This window comes from Ovis aries, chromosome 18 (assembly GCF_016772045.2).
Source record: "Ovis aries strain OAR_USU_Benz2616 breed Rambouillet chromosome 18, ARS-UI_Ramb_v3.0, whole genome shotgun sequence".
In the NCBI taxonomy this organism is placed as follows: domain Eukaryota; kingdom Metazoa; phylum Chordata; class Mammalia; order Artiodactyla; family Bovidae; genus Ovis; species Ovis aries.
The window spans coordinates 63,998,901-64,018,135 of NC_056071.1; the positions used below are offsets into that span (position 1 = coordinate 63,998,901).

General features: G+C 47.2%; 1 long non-coding RNA gene across 3 annotated transcripts in view; it reads right to left on the bottom strand.

Moving 5' to 3' along the window:
• The window catches only part of LOC132658139 (uncharacterized), a 37,193-nt gene that overhangs the window by 12,511 nt on the left and 5,447 nt on the right, over window positions 1-19,235 (bottom strand). The window contains exons 2-6 of one of the 3 annotated variants that reach the window (XR_009597294.1): window positions 15,441-15,532; window positions 11,578-13,172; window positions 10,658-11,351; window positions 9,993-10,326; window positions 5,973-6,238 (exon numbers count right to left, since the gene is read on the bottom strand). This is a non-coding gene — a long non-coding RNA (uncharacterized LOC132658139). Of the gene's footprint in view, window positions 1-5,972; window positions 6,239-9,992; window positions 10,327-10,657; window positions 13,173-15,440; window positions 19,170-19,235 lie in introns of those variants that run through there. The other 2 variants (XR_009597295.1, XR_009597293.1) reach the window with 2 other exon arrangements.

Genomic DNA, 19,235 nt, shown 5'->3' on the forward strand with positions numbered 1-19,235 from the left:
TTACAAAAGGACAAACTGTCCGGACCCAGATTCTCCCAGCCTGGCCTTTCCTAATATACTTCCCTCCCAACCGTGGGTGAAGCACACACAGGCAGGACGAGCACCGACTACAGTGAAAACCAACAGACGCTATGCTCGGAGGGCATGAAGTCTCAACGCTTTTAATGACTTACACCCAGGCTGGGGTGGGGGTGGGGGCTGGTACATCAGGGTATTCTCTCTTCATTCAGAAAAGTTCGTCTCCTGCTACTGTGATACCAACGGTGCTATCCGTCCACACGCACTCTCAGGGAACCTCTGCTCAAATGCCACTACCTCCAGACTGGTCCCAGAGAGGCCAAAGGACTTCACCCCCACACGCAGCCTGCAAAACACTGAACAGAGGCAAGTTCAGGATCCACAGTAAGCTTGCTGTTCCTGACAACACCTGCTGGCCAAGCAAGCATGCCAACCAAATGCAGACGTGGGGATAGTCTTCCTGAACACCACTGGGATGTCCCAGAAGACTACGCAGTCCCATTTGGCTGAAATAGGGCACAACCTATCCCAGGAAATAAGTGTGCAAGCCCGCCAGGCAACAGACAACAGATATGCATTCTTGCCAGATTCCACATAAAAGGTGACATTCGAGTGACACTGGGCTCCCAGGTGTCACTAGTGGTAGAGAACCCACCTACCAATGCAGGAGACCCAGGGTCAGTCCCTGAGGCAGGAAGGTCCCTGGAGGAGGGCATGGCAACTCACACCAGCATTCCTGCCTGGAGAATCTCATGGAAAAAGGAGTCTACGGGGCTACAGCCCATAGGGTCATAAAGAGTCAGACACGACTGAAGCAGCTTAGCACTCAGCACTCATGATCTGTAAAAAGCAGAAATGATGGCAGCATATAAAAAGAAGTAGAGACCACCCATAGGAAAGCTATGACAAACCTAGACAGTGTATTAGAAAGCAGAGACGTTACTTTGCCTACAAAGTTCCCTACAGTCAAAGCTATGGTTTTTCCAGTAGTCATGTAAGGATGTGAGAGCTGGACAATAAACAAGGCTGAGCACCAAAGAACTGATGCTTCAAATTGTGGTATTGGAGAAGACTCTTGGGACTCCTTTGGACTACAAGGAGATCAAACCAGCCCATCCTAAAGGAAATCAACCCTGAATATTCATTGATGCTGAAGCTGAAGCTCCAATCCTTTGGCCACCTGAGGCAAAGAGCTGACTCATTGGAAAAGACCCTGATACTGGGAAAGACTGAAAGCAGGAGAAGGGGATGACAGAGCATGAGATGGTTGGATGGCATCACCGACTCAATGGACATGAGTTTGAGCAAACTCCAGGAAGTAATGAAGGACAGGGAAGCCTGGCATGCTGCAGTCCATGGGGTCGCCAAGAGTCAGACACGACTGCGCAACTGAGCAACAACAATGAGACCACCCCTCCCCCCCAAAAATAACACACTCCAAATCAAATCCTTGGATCTTACGTTGCAATTAACTTGGGGAACAATTAGGTTTCATTTCACCCTCCAAGAGCGGGGACCTCTATTAGGAAACCTGATCTCCATGCATCAGACTTGGCTGGTGACCAGCCTAGAGGCCTTCACCAGGTCAGCGAGCTGAGTGTTGGGTGCTCCTAGCTGCCTCCTCCAGAGGGTTTCCTCCCCCATTCCCAGAAGCCATGCCTCTGAGAACCAATGCCCCTCCCACGGGCAGTCCAAAACCAGAGGATTCAAGAGCCCTCCCTCCTGCCTCCAGATAAGACCAGCTCTGGGCGACCTGTGCTCACTGATGAGGGATGCTCCCCTAGGTGCTGAACAGCACCATGCAGCTGCCCTCATGCTGTTAGCTTTCACGCATCACAGCTCGTGTGTTTACCATCCCACTTGACTGTGACTTGAATGGTAAAAGCACCCTAACATTTAATGTTTGCTGGATATTCCCTACAGCAGGAACGTTCCAGTTTTTGTTATACTGTTTTTGTTTTACAACAATCTAAAGAGCTTCCCTGGTGTCTCAGACAGTAAAGAATCTGTCCGGAATGTGGGAAACCCCGGTTCGATCCCAGGGTCAGGAAGATCCCCTGGAGAAGGAAATGGCACCCCACTGCAGTATCCTTGCCTGGGAAATCCCATGGACAGAGGAGCCTGGTGGGCTATAGTCCACGAGGTGGCAAAGAGTTGGACATGACTGAGCGACTGACACACACACACACACACACACACACACACACACACACACACACTGTAATCTAGTACATACATGCATGTGTGTGGGGGGGGATATGTGTGTATTCATCTGAGACACACGTTCACAATACAGTATTTACCTTTACTACTAATGTTGGCATTGTTTTCTATTTCTTTTTTTTTCATTATTTATTTACTATTTTATTTTTGGCTGCACTGGGTCTTTGTTGCTTTGCATTCCCTGATAGCTCAGTTGGTAAAGAATCCGCCTGCAATGCAGGAGACCTGAGTTCAATCCCTGGGTCAGGAAGATCCCCTGGAGAAGGGAAAGGCTACCTACTCCAGTATTCTTGCCGGGAGAATCCCATGGACAGAGGAGCCAGGTGGGCTAGAGAAAACAGAATAACAAAGAGTCTCACATGACTGAGCAACTAACATTTCATTTTCAGTCATGAACTTAGGCAGCAAATCTTAATATAACACATCAGCAGTTTTTGCGACTTTACCGTAATTAGTAGAAATCACAGATATTTTCTTGTGACATAAAAGTTGTTCCAAGTATTTCAAATAACACTTACGCTCATTACTATTCCAAAATTCTAGGAGCCGTTCAATTTAGTGGATCTTATTTAAAATATTAATAAAGTTGTTGCTTTAGTAGAGTTACTGCTTCATCACACGCTTGGCTTTTAACATATTGCAGCTTTATTTCAATAGAAGGGGTTTCCTCTGTAAGCCTATGTATTTTAACGTACTGATTGACTTAAACACATTAGTCTGAGAAATGGACCACAGGGTTCACGAGACCACCAGATATGGACACCAAACTAGCCCACGGCACAGAAAAGATCTTTAATGAAGGCCTCTGCATGCCAGGCAGTCTGCAACACATTTCTTCTCATTTTCAATCACTTTGTTTTTTCATTTTTAAACTACAGGGCCGCAGTCTCAAATTACAAAAATAATTTAAGCTTATTATAACAAGTGAAACAACGCAAGAAAAGATTATACAAAGGTGATTATACTCACCTCCTAAAGAAACCTACCAAAGCCTTCTGTAAACAGGCTGATTTATTGCTTGCTTTCACCAAAATGGATTCATTCTACACACATTATTCTGTAATTTATATCTGCCACTTGGCAACTGACACTGTAACACAGATATTCCTACAAGTCTGTGGCTATATATTTTTCTGGTTTCTTTATGCACATTTATATAAAATTCATGTGAATGAAATCATATCATGCACACTCTGGTTTTTTAGTGCAGACTTTTACTTTTCGTCTGCCTTCTCACCTCCCTAACTTGTATTAGTTATCACGACATAACAAAGCAACTCAGAACTTAGCTTAGAACAATAATGAATGTTTATTATCTTAGACACACTGCTGATCAGGAATTTGGGAGTGCTTAGCTGTGTGATTCTGGGTGGAGGGTCTCTCCTTGGGGGGCAGTCAAGAGGTCAGGTGGGGCTACCATCATCTGAAGGCTTGACTGGGGCTGGAAGCTCTGATTCCAAGATGGTGCCGCACGTGGCTGGCAGGTTGGTGTGGGCTATTGGCAGGAGGCTTGTATTCCTCACCACATGAGGGTTCCTGGAGTGTCCTCACAGCAAGGCAGCTGGCTTCTTCCAGAGCAAAAGCCGAGAGAGCATGGTGGGACCTGCAATGTCATTTATGAGCTAGCCTCAAAAAGGTCACCCTTCTTCGTTCTGTCGTTTCCTGCTGGTTACCCAGGCCAGCCCTATTCATGGTGGGTAGCAACTGCATAAACACATGAACCCCAGGAGGCAAGGTTTCCTGGATGCTGGCTGCCATAGCCCTCAGTGACCGTCCTGCAAGGGACACCTCTCCCAGATAACCCATGCTAACAGCCTGGCGTGTTCCATGCTTATATGAACATACTCAAGTCACACTATACAAAAATCTACACAGACTACAATCGTCTTATGAGTTAGGTCTTATCGAAATTAAAATTTCAAATACTTTTAAATAATTAATGTAACTCTCTATAAAAATTCAGTAAATTTTAAAATAAATATTTTCAACACTTAAAAATAAATAAACTGAAACTCTAGTCCAAGCTCCGGCGGAGTTGCTGGAAGCCCTGTTCACAATAACCAAGACACGGAAGCCACGTAAGTGTCCATCGACAGATGGGTGGATAAAGAAGTCTGGTACATATATACACATACAACGGAATGTTACTCCGCCATGAAAACAGAACAAAGTACTGCCATCCGCAAGAGCACGGACGCAACCACAGGCGACCATACTAAGTGAAGTAACTCAGAAAGACGAATCGCGTAAGTCAGAAAGAGAAAGACAAATTCCACACCGCTTATATGTGGAATCCAAAGTGTGGCGCAAGCGAACCAACTAGGAAACAGAGGTGGACTCGCAGACGCAGAGGACAGAGCCGTGGCTGCCGAGGCGCGGGGGGCGGGGACGGGCCGGGAGTCCCGCAAATGCAGATGCGGAACGGAGGTCCTGCGGCCCAGTCTCCTGAGATGAGCCACACTGGAAACACACACGAAAAAGAATGCATATATGTGGGTACCTGAGTCACTGTGCTGTGCAGCAGAAACTAACAACATTGTAGAGCAGCTATACTTCAATTTAAAAAAAAAAAAAAAAGGCAGAGCTGCTGGAATTCAGAGCCAAGACCACCAGACTCCAAAGCCCACGCTCTTCCCACGATGCTAAGCAACGGACATCACACCGTCTCGCCAGCCTCCTCTTGGTGCCAGCCCTCAGTCTCCTCAGAGAGGATGGTCACTCTCCTATTTCTTGTGGCAGTGAAAATTCAAGCCTTTTCTTCCAAGCCCTATGCTCTCTGCTCAGAGCCCCAAACACGGGATGCTCCCGACTCAGCCTTGCCAGGTAACTGAATCTCTATCTGCTTTGAACCTCAATCCATTCCTAACAGTTTTACAATAAAAAAAAAAAATTATGGTTTTATTCTTACAAGTGCAGAGAGAGGTAAAGAGTCCTCTAAAGGTAGGTGTTTTCCATGGAGAAAATGAAATGCAGGAAGAGAAAGCAATTGAACAGAACTAGCTCTGCAGATCCTTCTCATTATCTCCCCTGCTTCTAACCCTCTGCTCTGTTAGCAGGTCCGAAGTGCGCGTGGGTCCTTCCATGAGCCACTCTGGGACTAGCTTTCAACATACAGCAAATCCTCTACAGGCGAAAGAGCTCTGTTCCAACAGCACATTCGTAAGTCCAGTTTGTTCATAAGTCCAGCAAAGTTAGCCTAGGTACGCAACTAACAGAATGGGCTATAATATATAGTGCTATACTGTACTAGGTTATAATACTTTCCACGGCAACCCACTCCAGCACTCTTGCCAGGAAAATTCCATGGACAGAGGAGCTTGGTAAGCTACAGTCCATGGGATGGCAAAGAGTCGCACACAGCTGAGCAGCTTCAATTCTCATGAATCAGGCTGCTTACCACACAAGTAATACACAAAAAACAAGAAAGCACAAAACTTGAGCATTTTTAATCTTATAACACAGTACCTTGAAAAGCACACTAGTAGCAGCTACATCACCGCAGCTTTTACGCTTGCTTCCGGACATTCTGGGTTTGAAATAAAGATACTGCACTATGGTAGTCTATACAGTACTGTACGGTAACGTATACAAGAGCACAGTCACTCGTAGAGGATGCACTCAAGTGACGATGTACACCAGACATGTGAACTAACTCATGTGACTGGACGTGCAAATGCACGTACGCATCTTTGAAAGTTCGCAACTTGAAGGTTGCTAAGTAGGGGACTTACTGTATGGTAATCAAATGCTCCCATACTTGCAGCAGGCACGCTGGGGATACAAAGATGACACAGGAAAAGTGTTTGTCCTCAAGGAGCATGCAGTCTTTCCTGAAAGCTGGATACACGCATCGCAAGACTGAGAACACCGCCGATGTCGATGAAGAGCCACAGGGCAAGTGTAGACAAGGACAAGCAGGGAAGATCAGCTGCCAGTGGGCAGTGTTTCTGCTGGAGGTGAAGTAAGCGGTACTTCCCCTTGGATGGGAGCAGGTGCCCTGTGAAAAAGGACTCTAGTCACACCAGATTAAAGTGCTGGGTTAAGCCAAGGCAAACAGCATTCTCGTAAGAAGCTACAGAGCATTGTGAATCTCCAGAGAGGGGGAAATTATATGGAAGGTTTCTGCAACTGAGCTGGCCATGAAATCTTTCCTCCCTCCTCCCCAGGAAATATCTTATATTCCCCGGAACATGGTTTGGGAGTTGCTGAAACAGGGTAATCTAAGTTTTGTTCTGACCTCAGCAATGCGAAACACGCAGCCAACAAAGGCAGCATCTTTCCTTTTCTCCTTAAGTCAGTAACAAGATACGAGGGTTTTGGGGGTGGTTTTTTCTGTTTGTTTTGCCAGAATTTTTTATTTATTTACATTAAAAAGGAAAAAGAAAATATATATATATATATATATATAAAACCACCAACAAAGGTTTCACTCTCCTTTGTGTTAATAGACTTCAGACTCAGCTTTTACCTTGCTGGAGGGAGAACTTAATTACTTACAGGTTTTCTAGAAGAGTCCTCAGTTCAACCCTACCACAGTTTACACTGCAGCCCACATTACAGAACTCCACTGGCATTCGGCTCCTCGGTGTCCCTCTTTAGAGTGGTAACGCTGTGCTTCCAACGATATACACAGAAAAGTTTAGGAAATACCAGCTGCTCCAGAGGCAGGGATCAGAGAATGAGCCCCTCTGCCCTGAAATTTACATAAAGCATTTTAGCCCCTGCCCACCCGGGAAGGGTGGCAGGAGGGGAGACTTCCTGGCACTCAAACCAGTTGTATGCGTCCCCTCTCGGGTATTAGTGGCCAAAAGGCCAGAGCTTGTCACTGAATTCCTCTGGAAAATGGGGGCCTCTGGAAGGGGCCCTGGGGTGTGAAAGAAAGTGCGGAAGAGCAGGCTGATTCTCACTCCCATAAGGAAAACGTCAGGAAAGAAGCACATTTCTTTCCAAATTGCTTATAAATGGTTAGCCAACAAATTCTGGCTTGTTCATGGTTTATAAGTGAGCCCGCCAAGTCCAGAAATGACAGGCTTCTCCAGGGAACCTTTCCCCACGCACAAATAATTGGTACCTGAAGCCCGCCGCCCACTTGAGAGGCTGGCTCTGCAACCGCGCATGCGCGGCCTAAAGGCCAGTGGCGCCCAGGCTGATGCTTCTGATGGGCTTAGGTAAGATGAGACCCGGCGCCCCCTACCCTTGCTCCGTCCCTCAGGGCAAAGAGGCTCTCCCCTCCCAACCAGAGCCCCATCAAGGCCAGACTGTGCCCTCAAAGTGGACAACGGTCTTTCCCTTCCCTGGATGGACCTCAAAACCAGCGTTTCTAAAACATACTAGAAATGGCGACACCTCCCCCGCAGTAAAAACACTTTTATGGATGACTAATCAGCAATAAAGCTGCAGATGACCTGTCTGCAAAATCTTCAGTGCCTGGAGATCTAAATTACTCTCATCTTTCTCCCCCCAAAATTAGGTATAATATAATTTCAAGCAATGCAAGAGCAATTTCTCCCTTCATTGGATATCAAGCTCAAGATGTTACAGAAAAAAGAAATAGCTTTTACCGCTGATATGAGAAATTTAAAAGAGAGACAAGTGTGAGCAAACAAAAGCTGTCACATCAAATACTGTGGGGGGAAAAAAATTCTAGAAAAAATGCCAGAAATGCTCAAGTCTAAATAAAGTCATTTATTTGTTATTTTAACCCCTTCACCGTCAGAGTTGCTGGCAGGCTAGTTAATTCTCCGCAGGTGGGACTGACTGGAGACAGCTCTCTTGTGCTTATAAAAAAAAAAAAAAATCATTGTATTGTGGCATGTTTCTCTGAGTTCTCTGAAATTGTGAAGGGTTTCCAAACAGAAACAGGGTGGCCCTGTTGCTCCTCTGTGCTATCATTTCTTCAGAGAATTCAATCTCCTCCAGTTCCCACCACGTTAAGCAAAGAATCCAGACCATGAGGTCTCAAAAGGCAGCAGCCACACATGCTCCATGCTTCTGGTAGACGGCAGGTATTTAGCAGAATGTGATGGCAATTATTTCTCAAATTTTGTATTCTAAACGGGCAACTCAAATATAAGACGCCTTCTGTATGGGTGGGGTGGGGCGGGGACTCGATGAAGTCCCCCCACCCAGAAGGAAAAGTGGAGAGAACACAGACTGGATAGACCTGGGGTCCATCCCTTGCTTCTTTCTGGCCACGTTCATAAACCTATATCCTCATTCTAGATTATGGGCTTTCGTTCAAATTGAGAAAGATAAAGTTGGAAGAATACTGCTACTGAAACTCTGTGGACATACAGTATTTCCAATTAACTGGGGACTCCCTTTGTGCACTACAGTGGACCCGGGGAGGACTAAGTCATAGCTGCCATCCTCAAAAAATCTACCCCACTTGAAAAAGAAAAAAATATATATAATGTTATATTTAAAACAATGTAAAAAAATTAAGATATTCACATTTAAAAATCTACCTTCCTCCACGTCCTACTCACTCCCCTGCCCAACATGGTAAAGTTTCTGTCTCCAGTAAATTCCTCGGGCACTGGTTTCCAGGACCCCCAAATGAGAGGACCCCCCAACTGAGAGACACAGACCCAGCTCCTGCTATGGCCAGACCTAGCCCCTGAGCGCAGCACACAAAACCCCCCAAAGTCACCAGGTCCCCCCACCTCTGCAGCCCTGCCCCCTGAGGCCTCCCCTTCACCAAACACCATCCTGGTTTCCCACCCTTGCAGCCCATGCCCACCCCACAGTCCAGGGCTCACTCCTGACCACGGTGCCCCCTGCTAGTGACATAAACACCTTGCGGGCAGGAACCCAGCTACTCTGCCTTGGAAGCCCCAGGGCCTCATACTGGGCGTGAGGCAGGGCAGATCCTCAAAATGGGGCTGAGTTTATCCATCGAAGGGGTTTAACAGGTGATATTAGCTTTCAAGGGGCTCTCCCGGTGGCTCTGAGGTAAACAATGTGTCTGCTGTGAAAGACAGGGCGGGTTCGATCCCTGGTTCAGGAAGATCTCCTGGACGAGGGCATGGCAACCCACTCCAGAATTCTTGCCTGGAGAATTCTGTGGACAGAGGAGCCTGGTGGGCTCACAAAGAATCAGACAGGACTGAGTGACTGGAGCATGCAGGCACATTAGCTTTCGAAGTGAACCTGGATTAATGTGGTGCTATTGACGCTTTTGAACTGTGGTGTTGGAGAGTCTCTTGGACTGCAAGGAGATCAAACTAGCCTATCCTAAAGGAAATCAGTCCTGAATATTCACTGGAAGGACTGATGAAGCTGAAACTCCAATACTTTGGCCACCTGATTTGAAGAACTGACTCACTTGAAAAGACCCTGATGCTGGGAAAGATTGAAGGCGGGAGGTGAAGGGGAGGACAAAGGATGAGATGGTTGGATGGCATCACCAACTAGATGGACATGTGTTTGAGTAAGCTCCAGGAGTTGGTGATGGACAGGGAAGCCTGGCATGCTGCAGCCCATGGGGTCTCAAAGAGTCGGACATGACTGAGTGATTGAACTGAACTGAACTGATGATTTTCAAACTTATTCACAAACATGGAGAGCGCACAGTGCCCCTAGGGCACCTCCCCTCCCCCCTCGCATCCCCCCCTCCCCCCCCCCGCAAGAAAAAGACAGACTCCTTGGGCCCATGTGACCATTTCTCCATACTTCCAGCCCACCCCACCCCCCACCTCCATCCCATCGTGCTGTGCCTTTATTCAAGGACTTTCTAGGCTGTTCCTTACCTCCTGCAGAGGTTCCTCCGGGGTCCCAAGGGCCTTGTGATGACCGCTTGCTTCTCCAACATGCTCCGTCTTGAGATCCCTAGGCATCGCGAAGGAGCCCGGCGGAGGGGCCCTCCTGTGCGCGATGGGGCCGTCCTGTGCGCGATGGGACCCTCCTGTGCGCGATGGGACCCTCCTGTGCACGATGGGACCCTCCTGTGCTTGGTCAAGGACCCTCCTGTGCGCGGAAGGACTCGGGGGAAGCGAGGGCAGCGCGGCCACGTGCTCGCCGCGCACACATTCTGCTGTGGGTTTCTGCGTAGGAGGTCGAACGAGGCACGCGCTCTCTGAAAGTCTAGAATTTGTGGTTTGTGTTATCTCACAACTTCATATTTGGAAGAGGTATTTTAATTTCTTATGAGTTGTGAATAATTATGTAATTCTGCCACCTTCTTAAAGCTAAGACGTTTCAAACTGACTCCTGTCCTCCGGGGCTGACAGCCTCAAGGGAACTTGGCTTTTTTCCCTTGGGTTCTGAGCAAGTGTGTGCCAAACAAATTCTTTAGTCCGTTAAAACAACGGTTCATGATGGAGAGCCATCCTACACACAGGAGTAAAGTCCCTCTTCCCTCTCAAAATTAATCCTCAGAAATCACCACTGAGAAGCAAACACGGCTTGCACTCACCGCGGAGGCCGCTTTCCGAATTGTTTCCCATCTACTGCAGTCTTTGGAGGCGCTGAGTTTCTCAGCGTTCTGTTTCCCCCTTGTTTGTAAATTAGCCGTGCGATCTTCGAAATTTGCCTGTGGGTCTTCTTGGTTTTTCTGCAGCTGTTAAAGAACCCAGGGAAAGGTGAAAGAAGATTGCATTAGCAGATACCACTGTGACGGTGTCCGTGGTCCACCGATGTATTTTTTAATCAGTACCTAAATGGCCCTTCTCTGTCGAATACCTCCTATTCTAGACTCATCTCTGTCAATCACTCGGTCCCTTGGCCATCAATAGTTTGGGCATCTACACCACCCCACACTTTGTTCTGAGCACTGGAAAGGCAGAGCCAGCAGGCAGATGAAGTCAGGCACCCCGAAGGACCATGTGAATTTTATACTGCAGTATCACCCATAGCTGACTTCCAGACACTCACACCAGAAGGGGAACACTTCATTAAAAACAGACAAGGGATTGTTAGTCGTTAGGATGCGCTTATCTTTTTTCCCCCAGGGCTTAAGTTTTTTTTTTTCTCTCGTATGTATTTCATATTCCTAGCTGGAGGAATATCAAAAGAATCTGAATATCACCATCTGGAAGTTATGCCATGGACTCCAGTGGGCAGGATGAGAGCTGAGCTTCCCTTCTTCCTCTAAAAGTGTATTTCTTCTGCTGCGAAATGAGCACAAACATATCTGATTCCCTAATGAGACCAAGCCAGAGCCTAAAAGTCACAGAGGCATCACCTCCCACCCCTCACAGCCCCCCCCCCCAGGTTCTTGGGACCCTTCCAGTGCGGAGGGATTGTTGGAGGGGGGGGGGGTTCCTTTGAGGACATTTGATCATCAGTGACTTCACTGAGGAACTTCCCAGGTGGCACTAGTGGTAAAGAACCCACCTGTCAATGAAGGAGAGGTAAACATCCCTGGGTTGGAACAAGATCCCCTGGAGGAGGGCAGGGCCACCCACTCCAGTATTCTTGCCTGGAGAATCCCATAGACAGAGGAGCCCGGAGGGCTGCAGTCCACAAGGTCGCAGAGAGTCAGACACGACTGAAGAGACTTAGCACAGATGTACGTATGACTTCACTTAACCACTAAATCGAATGTACTGAAATACACAGATGTCAGAAACGCAGTACCCCTGCAAATAGTCTGTCGGTCCATCACAGCGACTGTGTAAGGAAGTCCCAGGGAGCCATTCTGGTCTCAACAGCATGCAACCGGCAATCAGAATTTCATTGTCACCAACAATCGGCTTGCAGTGTGGATTCCATCCCTGGGTCGGGAAGATCCCCTGCAGAAGGGAATGGCTACCCACTCCAGCACTCTTGCCTGGAGAATTCCAGGGAGAGAGGAGCCTGGTGGGCTACAGCCCATGGGGTCTCAAAGAGTCAGACACCACCAAGTGACTTTCACTTTCAAATGTCACTGCCCTTGACTAGTATTCCCCAAATCAGTGTTTAACTTGCTCCCTTTGAAACTACTGGTATTCTTGAGAAATGGAGGATTGTTCTCTGCAAATGTTCACTTTTTCTATCTCTCTTAATAACACTTGCACATTGATAAGTCTCTTCCTGTCCATCCAGAAGTGTTTCTATTATCTCTTGACTTGGTTTTCTCAAGCTCCTGAGAAAGACTCTCTCAACACTTGGCAGGTGAGAGAGCACGATAATCCTAGAGTGCTTTTTAGGTAAAGTGGTGTTTTTAACTCTCCCCTATCAAACGCTAACTCACAGTTCTTATGTCTGTAGGGTCTGTATTTATAACGTTAGTTCTCCTTTACATGTTCACAGGACAGATCCAGTCTGAAGACATCCTCTGATCATCATGGGTGAGTGTTTCCGACTTCCATGGTTATAGCTGGCTCCCTGTCAACAGAAGTGTATTTCAAGCAGACGTTCAAAACACTTACCATTGTGACATCTGCCCAGTAGTCCTAATTTAGGCCCATTCGTAGTTACTGTTACAGACTTGGTAACATAATAAGCTGCCGTTGAAAACAAAGACTCCCCAGATTCCTCTTTAATACTGAGAAGCACGCACGCTCTTGAAGTCTGGCGTCTGGTGTGAATCCCCGCTCAATGGTGGATGAGACATTTAGCCTGATGGAGCTCCAGTTTCCTCGGCTGTAAGATGGACATAATAAGAGGCCCCGTCTCACCAGACGGACCAGAAATTGATGAGTCAACACAGGCAGAGCCCTCAGAAGAGTGTCAGGCCCAACCATTAAGTCAGCGCTCATTAAATCCCTTTAGCCTCAAGACAAAGTAACTGAAGACACCTCCGGGACAGACAGTAGCAGCTGCAGAAGAATTTAATGTGCATCCTCTTTGAGGGAAAAAAATATGAAACACTTTTGATGCATCGTACAAAAATGTAGCGCAGAGTCCTGCTTCAGAGCTTCCATCAAAAATGTTGTCTTTTCAGGACCTACCACAGCACAGAGGGAATGCGGCTCAGTGCTGTGTAATAACCTACATGGGGAAAGAATCTGAAAAAGAGTGGATATAAGTATAACTGAATCACTGTGCTCTGCACTTGGCATTAACACAACATTGGAAACCAACTAGACTCCAATACAAAGGAAATGTAATTTTTATTTCAAGTGTCTCTTCATACACAAGATTCACGTTTACAGTCTGGCTACACACACAAACTGGCATTCAGTGTTAGCCAGATGAAATCAAACAACTGCTCATTAACAGTGGTTTATACAAACTGGTTTACATTTGTGGATCCAGTCCTCTACCTATTTTTTTTTTTACCATATTTATCTCAAATATGTCATCAGAAAGGTTTTTAGTAGACAGATTTGAACCTAAGATATAGCTTGAGAGTAAATCAATTGTATATATTGTGTGCGTTTCCTAAAATATGAGGTATGTAAGATATTTTAACACTGGGCCTATCCTATTGTCCACAGACAAAGACCCTCGACATTTACAATGTTATTTTGCACAGTTATCTGGGATGAACTGGGGAGGGAACATAAACAAACAACAACAAAAATTCTGACCCAGAATGTGAGAAGTTAGAAGGGCCTTTTTGTGGCAAAGCAATTTATGGTGTGAGCTGGCTTTCTGTAATCTCCAGCACAAAGATGACCCCAAGGTAGGAAACGCTCTTGTGAAAAATGGCGCACTCAGCGAAATAGATGTACAGAAGGCGGGACTGGAGAAAACATGTTACCACTTCTATCAGACATCCAATTGTGTTATCTCCCTCCGGCACTTATGGAGAAGTAACTATTTCAGAAAGCAATTGCCTCTTTTTCAGCTAGGATGTGGTATTATTATACTCAGTGGCATCTGTCTCCCACCCGGCTTCTAAAGGGGAATGGCAGGTCATTGCAACTAACCTGGGTGACATGAGCTAGTCTTCACACAACAGAAGGGAAAGGCAGTTCTGCAAGGTCCCAAGGCTATCCAAGGCCCAGGGCTCGGGGGCAGATCTGCTCTGTGGCCCACGTTCCTCCCTTCCACCCAGCTCGTGACTCCCTCTGCCAGGGACTAGCTGGCACCAGAACCACTTGCCAGGTGCATCTGGGGCACTGGCTCCGGGGCCCCGGCTGGCCCCTTCTACCCAGAGGAAGAGGAAGGAAGCCCTGCCCCCGCCTTCCGCAGGGGCACAAGGAGCACAGCTCTGAGCCCCCATCTCCCAAGCCTCTCCTAAACAGCCCCCTGCTCTTCTGCAGCTGACAGAGAGGCAGGTGCCTAAACGCAAGAACTCTCAGTTTCCGTGGTGGTGTTTATGGTCATTTCCAAGCAGATATAGAGCTGATGCCAGCCCTGCTGTTATTATCTGGCAGCCCACAAAATGAATATGAAATGCATAAAGTGACTGGATACACTAAACGTGTAGACAGACACACGCAAGACACAGAACCCAGTAACTTCCACAGGCAACCAATTTTTAAATCTCTAGGACTCGGATATGGAAAATGTACATAATTATATTAACTGATTATAGCTAGTACTCTTGATGTGCCATTTGGAAAAATAGATATATCACTCATAAGACAAATAGGGCTTCCCTGGGGCTCAGACCATAAAGAATCTGCCTGCAATGGAGGATCCCTGGGTCGAGAAGATCCCCTGGAGAAAGGAATGGCAACCCATTCCAGGATTCTTGCCTAGAGAATTCCACGGGCAGAGGAGCCTGGTGGGCAACAGTCCGTGGGGTCGCAAAGAGTCAGAAACAACTGAGCGACTAACACACATAAGACAAATACACGGTCACCTTCATTCCCCTAGTTTTGTTTTTGTGAAATACTGCTTTCTCCTTAATGATTGATTATAAACATGATCACACACGATTACCCACTGTGCTGGGTCGGCATCACACTGAGTTCCTCTGGGTCACAGAACTTACATAGCACAGCTCGAGGGTGAAGACCTTAGCCAGGCCTGAGGCAGTCAGCTTCTGGGGGCCAGGCTTCCAGTTCCCAGGTGATACCCATATTCTCTCTCTCTCTTTTTTTTTAATTGCACTGATTTTTTTTAAAGATTTTTGATGTGGACCATTTTTAAAGTCTTTCTTGAATTTTTTATAATATTGCTTCTGTTTTATGTTTTGGCTTCTTGGCCTCCAGGCACGTGGGATCTGAGCTTCCTGACCCGGGACGGAACCCACACCCGCTGCACTGAAGGCGAAGCTCCACCCAATCCCTGGACCACCAGGGAAGTCCCTGTATTCTCTCTCATTCAACATCTTTCTCCTTAAAAGTTCCAACAGCTTCGCCACATATTATTTAACTCACCTTCTCCACAATGCTGAAGAGCAGAAACGAGCTGATACTTTTCACGTAAGGAAGGTGCTCTACCCTGTCCATCCTGATCTATCGGGAACCACCTGAAATATGAATGTATATTACAGATTAGCAATAGATTGACATAATATAGTTAACTTAAAAATGATTTCAAACACTGGAGGAACTACTTCCCATCCTCAGTAGATCCAACAATTGGTTGAAGTTTATTATTGGTCAATACAAGCCTTGGACTCTGGGAGAAAGAACAATAAGTATAGATTCCGCTTTTGTCCTCAGAAATCCCAGCTGGGTTGAAAGATAAGCCGAATATTCTAGAAAGTTCTGTCTTTCGTGAAGGCAGATCCAGCATGAGAAGCTCCCTCATTAAAAAGGGAAGGAGGAAGATGACACTATTTTTTAGGGGATTAAAAACTGCTTGACGGGCTTCCCCTGTGGCTCAGCAGTAAAGAGCCATCCTGCAACGTAGCAGCCACAGAAGACTCAGGTTCAGTCCCTGGGTGGGGAAGATCTCCCAGAGGAGGACACGGCAACCCACTGCAGTATTCTTGCCTGGAGCACTCCATGGACAGAGGAGCCTGGCCGGCTACAGTTCATAGAGTTGCAAAGAGCTGGACCTGACTGAAGCAACTGAGCACGCACGCACACACACACACAAACTGCTTGGGAAGCATAGGGTGGGTGGGAGGGGACCTTTTCTCACGGCCCAAGAAAAGGCTAGAGCCACTTAGGACATTCAGCGACCTCATTTGCTCCCAGGAATAAACAGAACCTTCACTGAGCCAAAGAGCAGATGCAACTTTGCATGAAGCTCGTAGCTAATATTGCTTGTGCTTTATTGTTTTTAACATGCTGTAAAATGGCTTTTGCCTTTTAAAAATTTTTTCACAAATTACACTACTTCACAGTATTACAAATCAATTATATTTCGATAAAAATTTTTTTTTAAGTGCACTGCTTTAAGCCCATTGGGGTAGACATTTCTCCTTTTCTTTACGTGGGCAGCATTTGAAAAATCATTTTAAAATCAATGTCTGATTTCTCCAACGTCAAAGCTGCTACCCTGGGTATCTGTCTTTGAGCATGATGAGCCTCGTGCTGAATACTGATTTGAAGTGTGGTTCACCGTGCAGACTTAAATTCTCCTTCCCACAACTTTATCTGAGAAGCCTGACAATGGTGACAATCACAGGACTAGTTTTATTGGGTAAAACTATTCTATCTGCAATTTACTCTGACAGGCTCCACGATTTTTAAGTGCAATTAAACCCTGAGAATTTGCCCAGAAAAAAAAATAAAACTTCTACCGCATAAAAAAAAAATTTAAGAGAAAAACAGTCGAATTGAACAACTAATTACTAACCAGTTGCTCTTTTAAAAAAGAGAAAAAGGAAAGGAAAAACATTCAGCTGAGCCCACGAATCAACTTCATTGTATAGACCGGGAGCTCTCTGGGACTGAGAAGGAGTCACAGGCAAGCTGACCAGCTGCTTCGGCCACTACTGCCAGCTTCAGAGTAGAAGGCTCTGTCACACTCCAGGAGGGGAAAAAAATTAGGAGACGTGCAGTAAAGCACCTTCAAAAACTGTGATCACTTGATTCCCAAGTGTTAGCAAGCTCATATCACAGCACGCTCAGACCAGCTGGCTCCAGAACAAGTGAGCACCTTGGTTCCCACTGCCAGCCTCACATTACCGCCTCCTTCCTCATCCCAGAAGCGGTACCCAAAGGTGCAGCGCAAGCCAGCCAGCCAGAGCTACTGCGATAGTCGGGCACATTCATCAGTATGACTGATCCCACTGTTGTCCCTACCAGCTCTTGGCATTCTGCACTGGAAATCTTTATCCAGCAGGAAGTTTAACCGGACGTGGAAATAAGCTATCCAGGTGACATCTGGGAAATGAGATTTTTCTTTTAAGAGATGTCCAATTATAACTAACGTTGCGGACCATTTTACAGAAAACGTGAACTTAATTCAATAGAACATCTTCAACGAGACGACCTCAGCCTTCATAATTCTTGTCATCTGGAGCATGTAATTCAAGGACTGCAGACAAGCGCAGGAGAGGCCAGCCCCTGCCACCCGACTCTGGCCCTCACCACTACCATCCCACCTTCTCCCCCAGCCCCCAAAGGGTGTACTGTGCCCTAGTCAGCGTTGTAGTGGTCTCCCCTCCTCCTAGAATGCCCCATGCTTAGCACTGAATATTCCTTCCGTGTGGCCCCACGACCTCTACCACCGCTAACACTCAAATGACCTTCCCTGACCTTCCCCACCCAGCCCCGAACTCTCTGGGAGCCAGGACCACCTCGCACACTCACAGCACCTCACAGGGTGCCTTGGCACGCGGCAGGGCTCCTGGAGATGTCTGCTGAAGGTTCTCTTCCTTCTGAGCCACTGAAACAGCAGGTGTTAAAAGGCCCCCTGGGTCACATGCTGCTGCTGAAGAGTCACCCTCTGCAGACTGCAAGCCCCAGGACGGCAGAAACTATGCCCCGCCACTGACCATTTCCTCCTGCGCCTGGGCCATTAGACGCTCAATAGAGGCTCACTAAATAGGTGAGTTAAAGACAACACACAGAGATGCTGAGCTTAAGCCAACAAGGCCCATGAATCAGAGTCTGGAAACATCCTCCACATCAAATGTTGGGAGGTGGTCCACTGGGTGCTTCTCTTCTGGGTTGTTGTTGTTCAGTTCAGTCGCTCAGTTGTGTCCGACTCTTTGTGACCCTACGGACTGCAGCACGCCAGGCTTCCCGGTCCACCACTCTCTCCGACTTTGCTCAAACTCATGTCCATTGAGTCGATGATACCATCCAATCATCTCATCCTTTGTCCTTCTCCTCCTGCCCCCAATCTTGCCCAGCATCAGGGTCTTTTCCAGTGAGTTGGCTCTTCACATCAAGTGGCCAAAGTATTGGAGCTTCAGCATCTGTCCTTCCAATGAGTACCTTCTCTTTTGTGAATGCCTATTAAAGTCTGCAGCTGCAATCCAGGATAGACTTATGCGGGCCAAGATAGTCACTCAGTCGTATCTGACTCTGTGGCCCCGTGGACTGTAGCCCACCAGGCTCCTCTGTCTATGGAACTTTCCAGGCAAAAATACTGGAGCGTGTTGCCATTTCCTTCTCCAGGGCATCTTCCCAGCCCAGGGATGGAGCCAGTGTCTCTTACATCTGCATCGCCAGGCAGGTTCTTTACCACTAGCACCACTTGGGAAACCATGCAGATCAAGCTGTAGGGAAAGAGATCACCCCATTGGCTTGCAGCCTGGTGGAGGATGGAGGCCTGGTGATGGAGTGGGGTCCCCGGAGACCCCACCATCCCTTCTTGGGCCATCTGTTCCCTCTCCCTGGACCGTCCTGTTCGTGCATCTTCCCACAGCATCCCTTGTCTTGATCAATGCCAACTAATCCCATGACCCTCAGCTCAGGCAGCAGCTCTCCAAGGATGTGTCCCCTCCTTGCTCAGCCTGGAGGATGGGTCCCCCAAAATTGTCCCGTTTGATGCATCTGACACAGTGCCTCTGCCCTGTAACCAGTGCTCTGAGGCTCTCACCAGGCCTTGGGCCAGGAATAGGCAGAGATGATTTCTTCTTGACCTTGACAGCAGTGACTTCGCCCCCCTGCCTCAGGCAGTTTCTGGATTTGCTGCTCCCAGTCCTCTGACCCTCTGACCTTCTATATAACCTGGCTCTCTCTTCTGTCTACACCTTCACTTGCTTCCCCAAATCTTAACTGTGCAAAATGAGAGATGCTTCACAGGTATAAACAGCTGGACACAAT